Raw genomic sequence first — 15,567 nt, forward strand, 5'->3', positions numbered from 1 at the left:
TGGATGATAGTTATTTGATCTCACAGAAATTTCCAGAAACTTTCTGTTCATGAAAATAATTGTTAAAAATCACCAGAACGTGATAAAATATTTATTCCAATTGATTCTGATCAATAAACAAATTTTCTAGGTCTTCCTATTTTGGCTGATTTTTTGGAGTTCCAGAAGTTTGCGTTAGTTACAGATTACTACAGACTGTTCTGTTTTTGACAGATTCTGTTTTTCGTGTGTTGTTTGCTTATTTTGATGAATCTATGGCTAGTAAAATATTTTATAAACAATAGATAAGTTGGAATACAGTAGGTTTAACACCAATATAAATAAATAATGAGTTCATTACATTACCTTGAAGTGGTCTTTTGTTTTGTTTCGCTAACGGAGCTCACGAGATTTTCTGCTGAGTTTTGTGTTGTGAAGTTTTCAAGTTTTGGGTGAAAGATTTGATGGCTTATGGAACAAAGAGTGGCAAGAGCCTAAGCTTGGAGATGCCCATGGAACCCCCAAGATAATCTAAGGACACTTAAAAGCCAAAGCTTGGGGATGCCCCGGAAGGCATCCCCTCTTTCGTCTACTTCCATCGGTAACTTTACTTGGAGCTATATTTTTATTCACCACATGATATGTGTTTTGCTTGGAGCGTCTTGTATGATTTAAGTCTTTGCTTTTTAGTTTACCACAATCATCCTTGCTGTACACACCTTTTGAGAGAGACACACATGATTCGGAAATTATTAGAATACTCTATGTGCTTCACTTTTTTTTTGAGTTATATAGTTTTTGCTCTAGTACTTCAGTTATATCTTTTAGAGCACGGTGGTGGATTTGTTTTATAGAAACTATTGATCTCTCATGCTTCACTTAGATTAGTTTGAGAGTCTTAAATAGCATGGTAATTTGCTTAAATAATCCTAATATGCTAGGTATTCAAGATTAGTAAAAACTTTCTTATGAGTGTGTTGAATACTAAGAGAAGTTTGATGCTTGATGATTGTTTTGAGACATGGAGGTAGTGATATTAAAGTCGTGCTAGTTGAGTAGTTGTGAATTTGAGAAATACTTGTGTTGAAGTTTGCAAGTCCCGTATCATGCACGTATGGTAAATGTTATGTAACAAATTTGAAACATGAGGTGTTCTTTGATTGTCCTCCTTATGATTGGCGGTCGGGGACGAGCGATGGTCTTTTCCTACCAATCTATCCCCCTAGGAGCATGCGTGTAGTGCTTGGTTTTTGATGACTTGTAGATTTTTGCAATAAGTATGTGAGTTCTTTATGACTAATGTTGAGTCCATGGATTATACGCACTCTCACCTTTCCATCATTGCTAGCCTCTTCGGTACCGTGCATTGCCCTTTCTCACATTGAGAGTTGGTGCAAACTTCGCCGGTGCATCCAAACCCCGTGATATGATACGCTCTTTCACACATAAACCTCCTTATATCTTCCTCAAAACAACCACCATACCTACCTATTATGGCATTTCCATAGCCATTCCGAGATATATTGCCATGCAACTTTCCACCATTCCGTTTATCATGACACGTTCATCATTGTCATATTGCTTTGCATGATCATGTAGTTGACATAGTATTTGTGGCAAAGCCACCGTTCATAATTCTTTCATACATGTCACTCTTGGTTCATTGCATATCCCGGTACACCGCCGGAGGCATTCATATAGAGTCATACTTTGTTCTAGAATCGAGTTGTAATCATGGAGTTGTAAATATATAGAAGTGTGATGATCATCATTTTCTAGAGCATTCTCCCAAGTGAGGAATAAAAAAAAGAGAGAAAGGCCATAAAAAAGAGATGGCCCAAAAAAAGAGAAAAAGAGAGAAGGGACAATGTTACTATCCTTTTACCACACTTGTGCTTCAAAGTAGCACCATAATCTTCATGATAGAGAGTCTCTTGTTTTGTCACTTTCATATACTAGTGGGAATTTTTCATTATAGAACTTGGCTTGTATATTCCAACAATGGGCCTCCTCAAGTGCCCTAGGTCTTCCTGAGCAAGCAAGTTGGATGCACACCCACTTAGTTTCTTTTGTTGAGCTTTCATATATTTATAGCTCTAGTGCATCTGTTGCATGGCAATCCCTACTCCTCGCATTAACATCAATCGATGGGCATCTCCATAGCTCATTGATTAGCCTCGTTGATGTGAGACTTTCTCCTTTTTTGTCTTCTCCACATAACCCCCATCATAATATTCTATTCCACCCATAGTGTTATATCCATGGCTCACGCTCATGTATTGCGTGAAGGTTGAAAAAGTTTGAGATTACTAAAGTATGAAACAATTGTTTGGCTTGTCATCGGGGTTGTGCATGATGAGAGCATTCTTGTGTGACGAAAATGGAGCATGACTAAACTATATGATTTTGTAGGGATGAACTTTCTTTGGCCATGTTATTTTGAGAGGACATAATTGCTTAGTTAGTATGCTTGAAGTATTATTATTTTTATGTCAATATTGAACTTTTATCTTGAATCTTTTGAATCTGAATATTCATACCACAATTAAGAAGAATTACATTGAAATTATGCCAAGTAGCATTCCACATCAAAAAATCTATTTTTATCATTTACCTACTCGAGGACGAGCAGGAATTAAGCTTGGGGATGCTTGATACGTCTCCAACGTATCTATAATTTTTGAATGCTCCATGCTATATTATCTTCTGTTTTGGACATTATTGGGCTTTCTTATTCACTTTTATATTATTTTTGGGACTAATCTATTAACCGGAGGCCCAGCCCAGAATTTCTGTTTTTTGCCTATTTCAGAGTTTCGTAGAAAAAGAATATCAAACGGAGTCCAAATGGAATGAAACCTTCGGGAACGTGATTTTCGGAACGAACATGATCCAGGAGACTTGGACCCTACGTCAGGGAAGCTTCCAGGAAGCCATGAGGTAGGGGGCGCGCCTACCCCCCCCCCCAGGCGCGCCCTCCACCCTCGTGGGCCCCATGTTGCTCCACCGACATACTCCTTCCTCCTATATATACCTACGTACCCCCAAACGATCAGATACGGAGCCAAAAACCTAATTCCACCACCGCAACCTTCTATACCCACGAGATCCCATCTTGGGGCCTGTTCCGGAGCTCCGCCGGAGGGGGCATCGATCACGGAGGGCTTCTACATCAACACCATAGCCTCTCCGATGATGTGTGAGTAGTTTACCTCAGACCTTCGGGTCCATAGTTATTAGCTAGATGGCTTCTTCTCTCTTTTTGGATCTCAATACAATGTTCTCCCCCTCTCTCATGGAGATCTATTCGATGTAATCTTCTTTTGCGGTGTGTTTGTTAAGACCGATGAATTGTGGGTTTATGATCAAGTTTATCTATGAACAGTATTTGAATCTTCTGAATTCTTTTATGTATGATTGGTTATCTTTGCAAGTCTCTTCTAATTATCAGTTTGGTTTGGCCTACTAGATTGATCTTTCTTGCAATGGGAGAAGTGCTTAGCTTTGGGTTCAATCTTGCGGTGTCCTTTCCCAGTGACAGTAGGGGTAGCAAGGCACATATTGTATTGTTGCCATCGAGGATAACAAGATGGGGTTTTTATCATATTGCATGAATTTATCCCTCTACATCATGTCATCTTGCTTAAAGAGTTACTCTGTTCTTATGAACTTAATACTCTAGATGCATGCTGGATAGCGGTCGATGTGTGGAGTAATAGTAGTAGATGCAGGCAGGAGTCGGTCTACTTGTCTCGGACGTGATGCCTATATACATGATCATACCTAGATATTCTCATAACTATGCTCAATTCTGTCAATTGCTCAACAGTAATTTGTTCACCCACCGTAAAATACTTATGCCCTTGAGAGAAGCCACTAGTGAAACGTACGGCCCCCGGGTCTATTTTCCATCATATTAATCTCCCAACACTTAGTTATTTTTATTGCCTTTTATTTTACTTTGCATCTTTATCATAAAAATACCAAAAATATTATCTTATCATATCTATCAGATCTCACTCTCGTAAGTGACCGTGTAGGGATTGACAACCCCTTATCGCGTTGGTTGCGAGGATTTATTTGTTTGTGTAGGTGCGAGGGACTCGCGCGTAGCCTCCTACTGGATTGATACCTTGGTTCTCAAAAACTGAGGGAAATACTTACGCTACTTTGCTGCATCACCCTTTCCTCTTCAAGGGAAAACCAACGCAGTGCTCAAGAGGTAGCAATACCCATGTTTGAACTATGCATCATGGCAGCAAATTCTCTTTGGCAACCTTTAATTTTTCTGAGAACTCGAACTTTGCAAGAGATAATTCTTCTTGAACCGGGATTTTAAACCGGATATTGAGAGCTTCAAAGCTTTATGGGAGAGAGATGTCTCTTGAACCGGATTTTAAACCGGAATCTTCATTTTGAGCAGGATTTTTTCTGACGGCCTTTAAATTTTCATCAATATAGCAGCAGTCTCCGGGACCAGGTTATCTTCCCTCCAATGACCCGGAGTTATTGAATCTGCTGGAACTGGCAACATTTACTGAGTCATGTCATCATAGCCCCCGAGTCTTAAGACTACTCGAGGAGCGGGCTTGAGATTCTCCATACTTGACCGTGATATAAACCAGCATGAGTCATTCAATAGCTCAGCGATACAATAATCCCCTTTGCAGTAGACCAATTGTCCTGTATTAGAGAATTTGCAAGCCAGAATGATTGCTCTTTTAAAGAAAACAATATGAAATATAAAAACATACTGGATGGATTTTACCTGATATGTTAAACCAGAAATTATCCACCGCAGAGTTGATCATCACCATGGTGAAGCTGAAATCAATCACGACCAAGTTTGTCGCGGGAGCAGACAGATGAGCCGGCTGCGGCGTTGTAAGCCAGCGCGGACGGGCGAGTCAATCGCAGGCGCGGTAAGCCGCATGGACGGGCGAAGCAGCCGCGTCGTGTTGGTGTAGCAGGGGTGGCGACTTGCTCATGTATCCGTCCAGCAGCACAACATGGACAAATGCTAGTGCAAAAAATACTATTGGCGCACGCCCCTTCGCGATACCTTTGTCACGAATAATGATCCTGCGAAAAATACCACAGACCAGAATAATTGTTCTCAAACAATTTAATATGTACTGATAAAATACATAGAAAGGATAGCACCTTATATTTTTTGTCGGATGAACGTGAACACTGGGATCAAAACATATCAAATGTCTGATGTGGCCCCAGCACCGTATCCCATGCTCTTTTCATACGATGGCAAACCAGTGGCAGCACTTGTACTTGTAGTAGTTTTATCCTACTAATACGTGGGTCGGGTGGCTGACCCTTTGACTTTTCCAGCATCCAGCAACAGAGCCTGTTTTTTCTACTGCAACTCCACAACGCGAAGAGCCCAGTGACGGCGACTTGCAACGACACATGCACGTGGCTGCAGGAGCGATGTGGCCGGCTCAAGGGGAGCAACAGGGCCATGCTCGAGGCAGAGGCGTAAGGCCACAATAGAGGTGGTCACGCGGCCGGGCGGCTCGTGAGGTCGCGACGCACAGAGACAGCGAGTGCTGCAGAGGCGAATGCTGTGCCGGTGAGGGCGGCTTATCACGGAGGTCGGGCGCGACGGCTTGAAGTGGCAGCTCAAGACCGCGGTGGCATGTCGGCTCAACGTAGGAGTGAGATGGCGGCGGAGGCGCGAGACGCCGGGCTTTGCAGACGCGTGGTGGCGGAGGCGTAGTCGCGACAGCCACACCGGAGGTGGGCGGCTCAGCATGGCCACACAGCAACTCGGACGCGACGGCGGCCAGTAGCGCGGACGCGAAGCAAGCACAACGCGGAGACAGCGGGCTGGTTTGAAGAGGAATCAAATAGGGGCGACATGTGGCGGAGCAAAGGCAGAATGAACGGTGAGCCGGGGGGTAGAGTCAAACGGTGATGGCGACTTATGGCAAGGCGCTCGCCAGAAGTTGAAGCAGCTCACAGCAGACCATTGATGTGCGATAGATGAGGTGACTCGGAGATCGAGTCGGTGCCGGGGCACAACCGTCCGGGTCAAGCTCAGAGGAGGAGCAAGGGCGCGGGCATGGGCGGTGAGCCGGCGCGCGTTGACGGCAGCAGCTGACAAGAGTGGTGAGCCGGCGTCTGGGAAGCAGTAGTAGCGAGTCGGCGCGATGGGTACCGGGGCCTAGGCGACCGTGTGCGCACAGGGCAGCGTTGTAGCGGGAAGTCTGTTGGGGCCTAACCCTAGCTAGCTCGAACTAGTTTTCAGGGACGGAGGTAGATTGTTTTTTGGCAACAAACTACAACGCCGAACGCCCTTTTTCTCTGTTATATATATATAGCTGGCCAAACCAGATCGTATCTGGACTCCTAACCATCTACGCATAACAACCTGGACTAACAAACCAAATCACGGCCGGCTTTGTAGCACACGGGACGCAGCGCCCAAGCTTCCTTTCGTACGCACGCACGTACGAGCGCCCAGGGACTCTGCTCGCCTACGCCGTCCTCTACTACGCGTTCTGATGCGTCCAGCCGCGACTGCTGCTAACTGACTATGACTCGATCATGAGCACAGACTCGACACGCACCCAACGCACGCACACACGCACGCTCGCCACGGCTTCAGGCATGACCAGCACGCACGCACACACTGGTCACCACCACCGTCGTGTCTTATTCCTAACAATCTCCCCCTAAGACACGACCTACAATAGGGCCGGCTCGTCGTCGATGTCGGCGAGGAGCACCTTCTCCTTCTTCGGCTGCCGGCAGTCGTGGGAGAAGTGGCCACGAACGCCATAGTTGTAGCACTTCCCGCGCCATCGTCTCGTGCCCGAGGCCACGCTGCTCGCACCGTCGTCGTGGTCGAGGTTGCCGCCACGCTGACGTTGCCGTGCCTCCCACTGGGCCGCCGTGAACATCAGCTGATCGCCGCCTCGTCCACCATTGTCCTGCGTGTGCCGACGTAAGCGTTCGTCAAACGCCTTGAGCCTGCTCAACGCCTCCTCGAACGCCATCGTCTCCATGTTGCAGAACTGCTCGATCCCGGCCACCGCGGCATACAACCGATCAGGCACCGTGTCGAGCAGTTTTTTCACCATGGCGGCGTCGCCGAGCATCGAGCCGAGGCCAGCATACCTTGCTTCCATGCCGCCGATCTTGCCAACGTACGCGTCCAGCGCCTCCCCCTCCTCCATGCGCAACTTGTCGAACTCGCCGCAGAGAGTGGAGAGCCGCGCCGCCTGGACCCGATCGGCACCGACGAACCTCATCTTCAAGCTGGCCCACACCTCAGCCGCTGTCTTCTTCGTCGATACCTGCATCAACAAGTCTTCGGAGAGCGCACCGAACAGCACCGCCCTCGCCGTCTTGTTTTTCCCTGCGTCGACCGCCGCGCCGCTCGCCGGCGACACCGCTTCCCAGAGGTTCTGGGCATCGAGGATGGCTTCGGCCTTGATCGCCCACACCGTGTAGTTGTCCGGTGTGAACATCGGCATCGGCATCGACACCATGCTACCCCTTGCGCCGTGCGGGACGATCGCCATGGCCACGAGCACAGGAACAAACAAGGCTCTGTATACCAATTGTTGGGGCCTAACCCTAGCTAGCTCGAACTAGTTTTCAGGGACGGAGGTAGATTGTTTTTCTGGCAACAAACCACGCGCCGAATGCCCTTTTTCTCTGTTATATATATAGCTGGCCAAACCAGATCGTATCTGGACTCCTAACCATCTACGCATAACAACCTGGACTAACAAACCAAATCACGGCCGGCTTTGTAGCACAGGGGACGCATCGCCCAAGCTTCCTTTCGTACGCACGCACGTACGAGCGCCCAGGGACTCTGCTCGCCTACGCCATCCTCTACTACGTGTTCTGACGCGTCCAGCCGCGACTGCTACTAACTGACGACGACTCGATCATGAGCACAGACTCGACACGCACCCAACGCATGCACACACGCACGCTCGCCACGGCTTCAGGCATGACCAGCACGCACGCACACACTGGTCACCACCACCGCCGTGTCTTATTCCTAACAAAGTCCAAGCGAAACAGGGGCAGAGGAGGTAAGGCAGCGATGAAGGCCGGCCTGGCCCGGACAACTCAATCATGCAACCACGTGGGCGCTTGCATGCAGGGCCTCGGCGGAGGCGGTAGGAGCAGCAGAGGCGGTAGGAGCAGCAGAGGCGGCGACCGCTGCGGGGGCGCGGAGGTGTCAGACGAGGGCGAGGCAGACCCGGCATGATGCTGCTTCAGACTCGGATAACCGAACGCTGGGCCGGTGACGAAAACGGGTGGCCCTCGGCCGGGGGGATAAGTCGGCTTGGTAAGGAGGTAGAGGCGAGCAACGGCAGCGACTCGTTGCAAGGATTGCCCCAGGCGGCTCCTCGGCCACACGGGCCGGTGACGCGGCAAACCATCGCGGCGGCGGGACGATCCGGGGCAGCTCGGAGGCACTCGCAAACCATGGCCGAGTCCTCTTCCAAGTCGCAGAGGTTTGACTAACCCTTCTCCGGGTCGTAGTTGGTTTCGATCACAGCAGCTTCTCGCTGATTAAGTCTGGACCTGCCTGCTATGTTTGACAGAACTTGCTAAATTTAACAGATCACATAAGGCGGCAGCTTCACCTCGGCGAGTCCGATCTCGGCGGTTCAAGGGTATTGCAGTTCAGGGACGTGGCGACGTATAGATGCCACCTTAACTCTTTCGATCTCAATCTCACATGCACCGCCGCTGAACCTTTCTTTAATCTTGACTAATGCTCTTGAACTTAACGTGAATTCTTCCATGCCGGCTCTTTTTCATCCGGAAGGCCGCGAACTTCTCGAACCCTAGGAAAGATCCCTCCAAGAACTCAACACCACCGTGCGTCGCGGCCCCACGGTGGGCGCCAACTGTCATGGAATTGTCACGGCAGTTGTCCTTAGTGGGAGACATGACAAGGGTTTAGACATCTTCGGGCCCCGGGGAAATATCATCCAGTAACAACCCTACATGATGTTTGTGGCTAGGTCTCATTATCATCACGAGGGAGTCGCCGTATAAGCCGGCTCCCCTTTAGTTGTGTCTAGCCTTAGCGATTATTTTTCCCCTCTCTCTTGGGGTGCCCTGCCCCTCCTTATATATGTTGAAGGGGCAGGTTACATGACTAGTCCTAGTAGGATCAGGATTACTCTATTACGAGTGGAGTCCTAGTCTTGCTTCCTTTGTAGGAGAATATTCCTTATGCCTTTCCTCTTAAGCCGGCCCACCATAACATGAGCCGGCCTTCTGGGCCTTGGGCCTAGTCCTCTATCTGACCCGCTGTCGAGGCCATCAGTGAGTCGCCAGGCCCGTGAGTCGTCAGACCAGTAAGCCGCCAGACTCGTAAGTCGCCAATCCTCTGGCAGGTTACCAATGAAACGCCATGTCCCAGCCGGGTCATATATCCGGTCGGGTCACACCGCGGGGTATATCCCCGACACCAAGCCTGTGTCCATGCAAGCCCATGAAAGGCCAACAAGTTTGAATTGTCATTCAAACTTGAAGATGAACTTGGCTATCCAAGATTCATAGACCATGGCTCTGGTTGCAAGATTCCTTTTGCAGAATCTGGCAACCACAACTTTGCATCACATACCCCTTATGTGGTGAACCCTTTTAATTTGAAACTTACATATGAACGCTTATGTCACATGTATTCCAAGTGATAACCACTATGTTGTTTCCCAAACTCTATGAGTTGACACTTGATGGATGATCTCACAACACAGTCGACATTGACACCATGAACCACACTGTTGCTTGTTAGATTGTTTTGTATCGTTGCTTACAAGTACTCTACGATAGATTGTTCAGAGAGCGAATAGTAGCTTTATCAAGATTGTGTATATGAAGAACTTCAACAGTTACCAATATTTGTTTATGTGAAGAACATCAACGATTACCAGGCAAGTTGCACTTCTTTTTAAAAAAATACACCATGCTGTGTGATAACCCACAAGTATATGGGGTCACAACAGTTTTCGAGGGTAGAGTATTCAACCCAAATTTATAGATTGACACAAAGGGAGCCAAATAATACTTGCAAGTATTAGCAGCTGAGTTGTCAATTCAACCACACCTGGAGATTAATTATCTGCAGCAAAGTGATCACTAGCAAAGTAATATGATAGTTTTGATAATAATAGCGACATCGACAGTAATGGTAACAGTGATAGCAATAGTTTTGTAACAAGTGCAACAGTAACGATAGCAGTGGTAACTTGGCAAGATCAATATGTAGGAAAATTGTAGGCATTGGATCGGTAATTCGTTGGATGATATTCATCATGTGACAGTCATAACCTAGGGCGATACGGCGCTAGCTCCAGTTCATAAATATAATGTAGGCATGTATTCCGTAAATAGTCATACATGCTTATGGAAAGAACTTGCATGACATCTTTTTTCCTACCCTCCCGTGGCAGCGGGGTCTGCTATCTCTTGAGCATTGCGTTGGTTTTCCCTTGAAGAGGAAAGGGTGATGCAGCAAAGTAGCGTAAGTATTTCCCTCAGTTTTTGAGAACCAAGGTATCAATCCAGTAGGAGGCCACGCACGAGTCCCTCGCACCTACACAAACAAATAAAAGCCTCGCAACCAACGCAATAAAGGGGTTGTCAATCCCTTTACGGTCACTTACGAAAGTGAGATCTGATAGATATGATAAGATAATATTTTTGGTATTTTTATGATAAAGATGCAAAGTAAAATAAAAGGCAATAAAAATAACTAAGTGTTGGAAGATTAATATGATGGAAAATAGACCCGGGGGCCATAGGTTTCACTAGTGGCTTCTCTCAAGAGCATAAGTATTACGGTGGGTGAACAAATTAATGTTGAGCAATTGATAGAATTGAGCATAGTTATGAGAATATCTAGGTATGATCATGTATATAGGCATCATGTCCATCACAAGTAGACCGACTCCTGCCTGCATCTACTACTATTACTCCACACATCGACCGCTATCCAGCATGCATCTAGAGTATTAAGTTCATAAGAACAGAGTAACGCTTTAAGTAAGATGACATGATGTAGAGGGATAAACTCATGCAATATGATATAAACCCCATCTTATTATCCTCGATGGCAACAATACAATACGTGCCTTGCTACCCCTGCTGTCACTGGGAAAGGACACCGCAAGATTGAACCCAAAGCTAAGCACTTCTCCCATTGCAAGAAAGATCAATCTAGTAGGCCAAACCAAACTGATAATTCGAAGAGACTTGCAAAGATAACCAATCATACATAAAAGAATTCGGAAGATTCAAATAGTGTTCATAGATAAACTTGATCATAAACCCACAATTCATCGGTCTCAACAAACACACCGCAAAAGAAGATTACATCGAATAGGTCTCCACAAGAATCGTGGAGAACTTTGTATTGAGATCCAAAGAGAGAGAAGAAGCTAATAACTATGGACCCGAAGGTCTGAGGTAAACTACTCACACATCATCGGAGAGGCTATGGTGTTGATGTAGAAGCCCTCCGTGATCAATGCCCCCTCCGGCGAAGCGCCGGAAAAGGCCCCAAGATGGGATCTCACGGGTACAGAAGGTTGCGGCGGTGGAATTAGGTTTTTTTGGCTCCGTATATGATCGTTTGGGGGTACGTAGGTATATATAGGAGGAAGAAGTACGTCAGTGGAGCAACATGGGCCCCACGAGGGTGGAGGGCGCGCCCAGGGGGGTAGGCGCGCCCCCTGCCTCGTGCTCTCTTGGTTGCTTTCTTGACGTAGGGTCCAAGTCCTCTGGATCACGTTTGTTCCAAAAATCACGTTCCCGAAGGTTTCATTCCGTTTGGACTCCGTTTGATATTCTTTTTCTGCGAAACTCTGAAATAGGCAAAAAACAGCAATTCTAGGTTGGGCCTCCGGTTAATAGGTTAGTCCCAAAAATAATATAAAAGTGTATAATAAAGCCCATTAAACATCCAAAACAGAATATAATATAGCATGGAGCAATCAAAAATTATAGATGCGTTGGAGACGTATCAAGCATCCCCAAGCTTAATTCTTGCTCGTCCTCGAGTAGGTAAATGATAAAAACAGAATTTTTGATGTGGAATGCTACTTAGCATAATTTCAATGTAATTCTTCTTATTGTGGCACGAATGTTCAGATTTGATATGATTCAAGATAAAGTTTAATGTTGACATAAAAACAATAATACTTCAAGCATGCTAACCAAGCAATTATGTCTTATCAAAATAACATAGCCAAAGCAAGTTATCCCTACAAAATCATATAGTCTGGCTATGCTCCATCTTCCCCACACAAAATATTCATATCATGTACAACCCCGGTTTTAGCCAAGCAATTGGTTCATACTTTTTAACGCGCTTCAGCCTTTTCAACTTTTACGCAATACATGAGCGCAAGCCATGGATATAGCACTATGGTGGAATAAGGTATAATGATAGGGGTTATGTGGGAAGACAAAAAAGGATAAAGTCTCACATTGACGCGGCTAATCAACGGGCTAGGGAGATGCCCGTCAATTGATGTCAATGCAAGGAGTAGGGATTGCTATGCAACGGATGCACTAGAGCTATAAATGTATGAAAGCTCAACAAAAGAACTAAGTGGGTGTGCATCCAACTTGCTTGCTCACGAAGACCTAGGGCATTTGAGGAAGCCCATTGTTGGAATATACAAGCCAAGTTCTATAATGAAAAATTCCCACTAGTATATGAAAGTGATAAAAAAAGAGACTCTCTATCATAAAGATCATGGTGCTAATTTGAAGCACAAGTGTGGATAAAGGATAGTAGCATTGTCCCTTTTTATTTCTCTTTTCTTTCTCTTTTTTTTCTTCTTTTTTTCGGCCTTCCTTTTTTTTATTTGGCCTTTCTCTACTCACGCTTCATCGGAGAGGCAATGGTGTTGACATAGAAGCCCTCCATGATCGATTCCCCCTCGGGCAGGATGCCATAAAAGGCCCCAAGATGGGATCTCACAGGTACAGAAGGTTGCGGCGGTGGAAAAGTTGTTTTCGTGGCTCCCCTGGATGTTTTGGGGGTATAAGAGTATATATAGGAGGAAGAATTAGGTCAGGAGACCTATGAGGGGCCCACAAGGTTGGGAGGCGCGCCCCACCCCCTGGGCGCGCCCTCCACCCTTGTGGCCGCCTCGAGGCTCCTCTGACTTGCACTCCAAGTCTCCTGGGTGTCTTCTGGTCCAAGAAAAATCATCGCAAAAGTTTTATTCTGCTTGGACTCCGTTTGGTATTCCTTTTCTGTGAAACTCGAAAACAAGAAAAAACAGAAATTGGCTCTAGGTTAATAGGTTAGTCCCAAAAATCATATAAAATAGCATATTAATGCATAGAAAACATCCAAAATAGATAATATAATAGCATGGAACCATAAAAAATATAGATACGTTGGAGACGTATGAAGCATCCCCAAGCTTAATTCCTGCTCGTCCTCGAGTAGGTAAATGATAAAAATAGAATTTTGATGTGGAATGCTACCTATCATATTTATCCATGTAATTCTCTTTATTGTGGCATGAATGTTCAGATTCGTAAGATTCAAAACAAAAGTTTAATATTGACATAAAAACAATAATACTTCAAGCATACTAAAAAACTAATTATGTCTTCTCAAAATAACATGGCCAAAGAAAGCGTATCCCTACAAAATCATATAGTCTGCCTATGCTCCATCTTCATCACACAAAATATTTAAATCATGCACAATCCCGATGACAAGCCAAGCAATTGTTTCATACTTTTGATGTTCTCAAACTTTTTCAACTTTCACGCAATACATGAGCGTGAGCCATGGACATAGCACTATAGGTGGAATAGACGGTGGTTGTGGAGAAGAAAAAAGAAGGAGATAGTCTCACATCAACTAGGCGTATCAACGGGCTATGGAGATGCCCATTAATAGATATCAATGTGAGTGAGTAGGGATTGCCATGCAACGGAAACACTAGAGCTATAAGTTTATGAAAACTCAGAAATTAACTAAGTGGGCGTGCATCCAAATCGCTTGCTCACGAAGACCTAGGGCAATTTGAGTAAGCCCATCATTGGAATATACAAGCCAAGTTCTATAATGAAAAATTCCCACTAGTATATGAAAGTGATATCATAGGAGACTCTTTATCATGAAGATCATGGTGCTACTTTGAAGCACAAGTGTGGCAAAAAAGAATAGTAACATTGCCCTTCTCTCTTTTCTCCTATTCTTTTTATTTTTTTATTTGGGCCTTCTCTCATTTTTTTGGCCTCTTTTTTTTGTCCGGAGTCTCATCTCGACTTGTGGGGGAATCATAGTCTCCATCATCCTTTCCTCACATGGGACAATGCTCTAATAATGAAGATCATCACAGTTTTATTTACTTACAACTCAAGAATTACAACTCGATACTTAGAACAAAATATGACTCTATGTGAATGCCTGCGGCGGTGTACCGGGATGTGGAATGAATCAAGAGCGACATGTATAAAAAATGATGAACGGTGGCTTTGCCACAAATACGATGTCAACTACATGATCATGCAAAGCAATATGACAATGATGGAGCGTGTCATAATAAATGGAATGGTGGAAAGTTGCATGGCAATATATCTCGGAATGGCTATGGAAATGCCATAATAGGTAGGTATGGTGGCTGTTTTGAGGAAGGTATATGGTACCGGCGAAAGTTGCGTGGTACTAGAGAGGCTAGCAATGGCGGAGAGGTGAGAGTGCGTATAATCCATGGAGTCAACATTAGTCATAAAGAACTCACATACTTATTGCAAAAATCTATTAGTCATCGAAACAAAGTACTACGCACATGCTCCTAGGGGGATAGATTGGTACGAAAAGACCATTGCTCGTCCCCGACCGCCACTCATAAGGAAGACAATCAAAAAATAAATCATGCTCCGACTTCATCACATAACGGTTCACCATACGTGCATGCTACGGGACTCACAAACTTTAACACAAGTATTTCTCAAATTCACAACTACTTACTAGCATGACTCTAATATCACCATCTTCAAATCTCAAAACAATCATAAGGAATCAAACTTATCATAGTATTCAATGCACTTTATATGAAAGTTTTTATTATATCCCTCTTGGATACCTATCATATTAGGACTAAGTTTATAACCAAAGCAAATTACCATGCTGTTTAGAGACTCTCAAAATAATATAAGTGAAGTACGAGAGTTCATCAATTTCTATAAAATAAAACCACAACCATTCTCTAAAAAGATATAAGTGAAGCACTAGAGCAAATTTTGCCTAGCTCAAAATATATAAGTGAAGCACATAGAGCATTCTAATAAATCACGATTCATGCGTGTCTCTATCAAAAGGTGTGTACAGCAAGGATGATTGTGGAAAACTAAAAAGCAAAGACTCAAATCATACAAGACGCTCCAGGCAAAACTCATATCATATGGTGAATAAAAATATAGCCTCAAGTAAAGTTACCGATAGACGAAGACGAAAGAGGGGATGCCTTCCCAGGGCATCCCCAAGCTTAGGATTTTTGACATCCTTGAATATTACCTTGGGGTGCCTTGGGCATCCCCAAGCTTAGGCTCTTA

Source organism: Triticum aestivum, chromosome 5D, assembly GCF_018294505.1.
Source record: "Triticum aestivum cultivar Chinese Spring chromosome 5D, IWGSC CS RefSeq v2.1, whole genome shotgun sequence".
NCBI lineage: Eukaryota > Viridiplantae > Streptophyta > Magnoliopsida > Poales > Poaceae > Triticum > Triticum aestivum.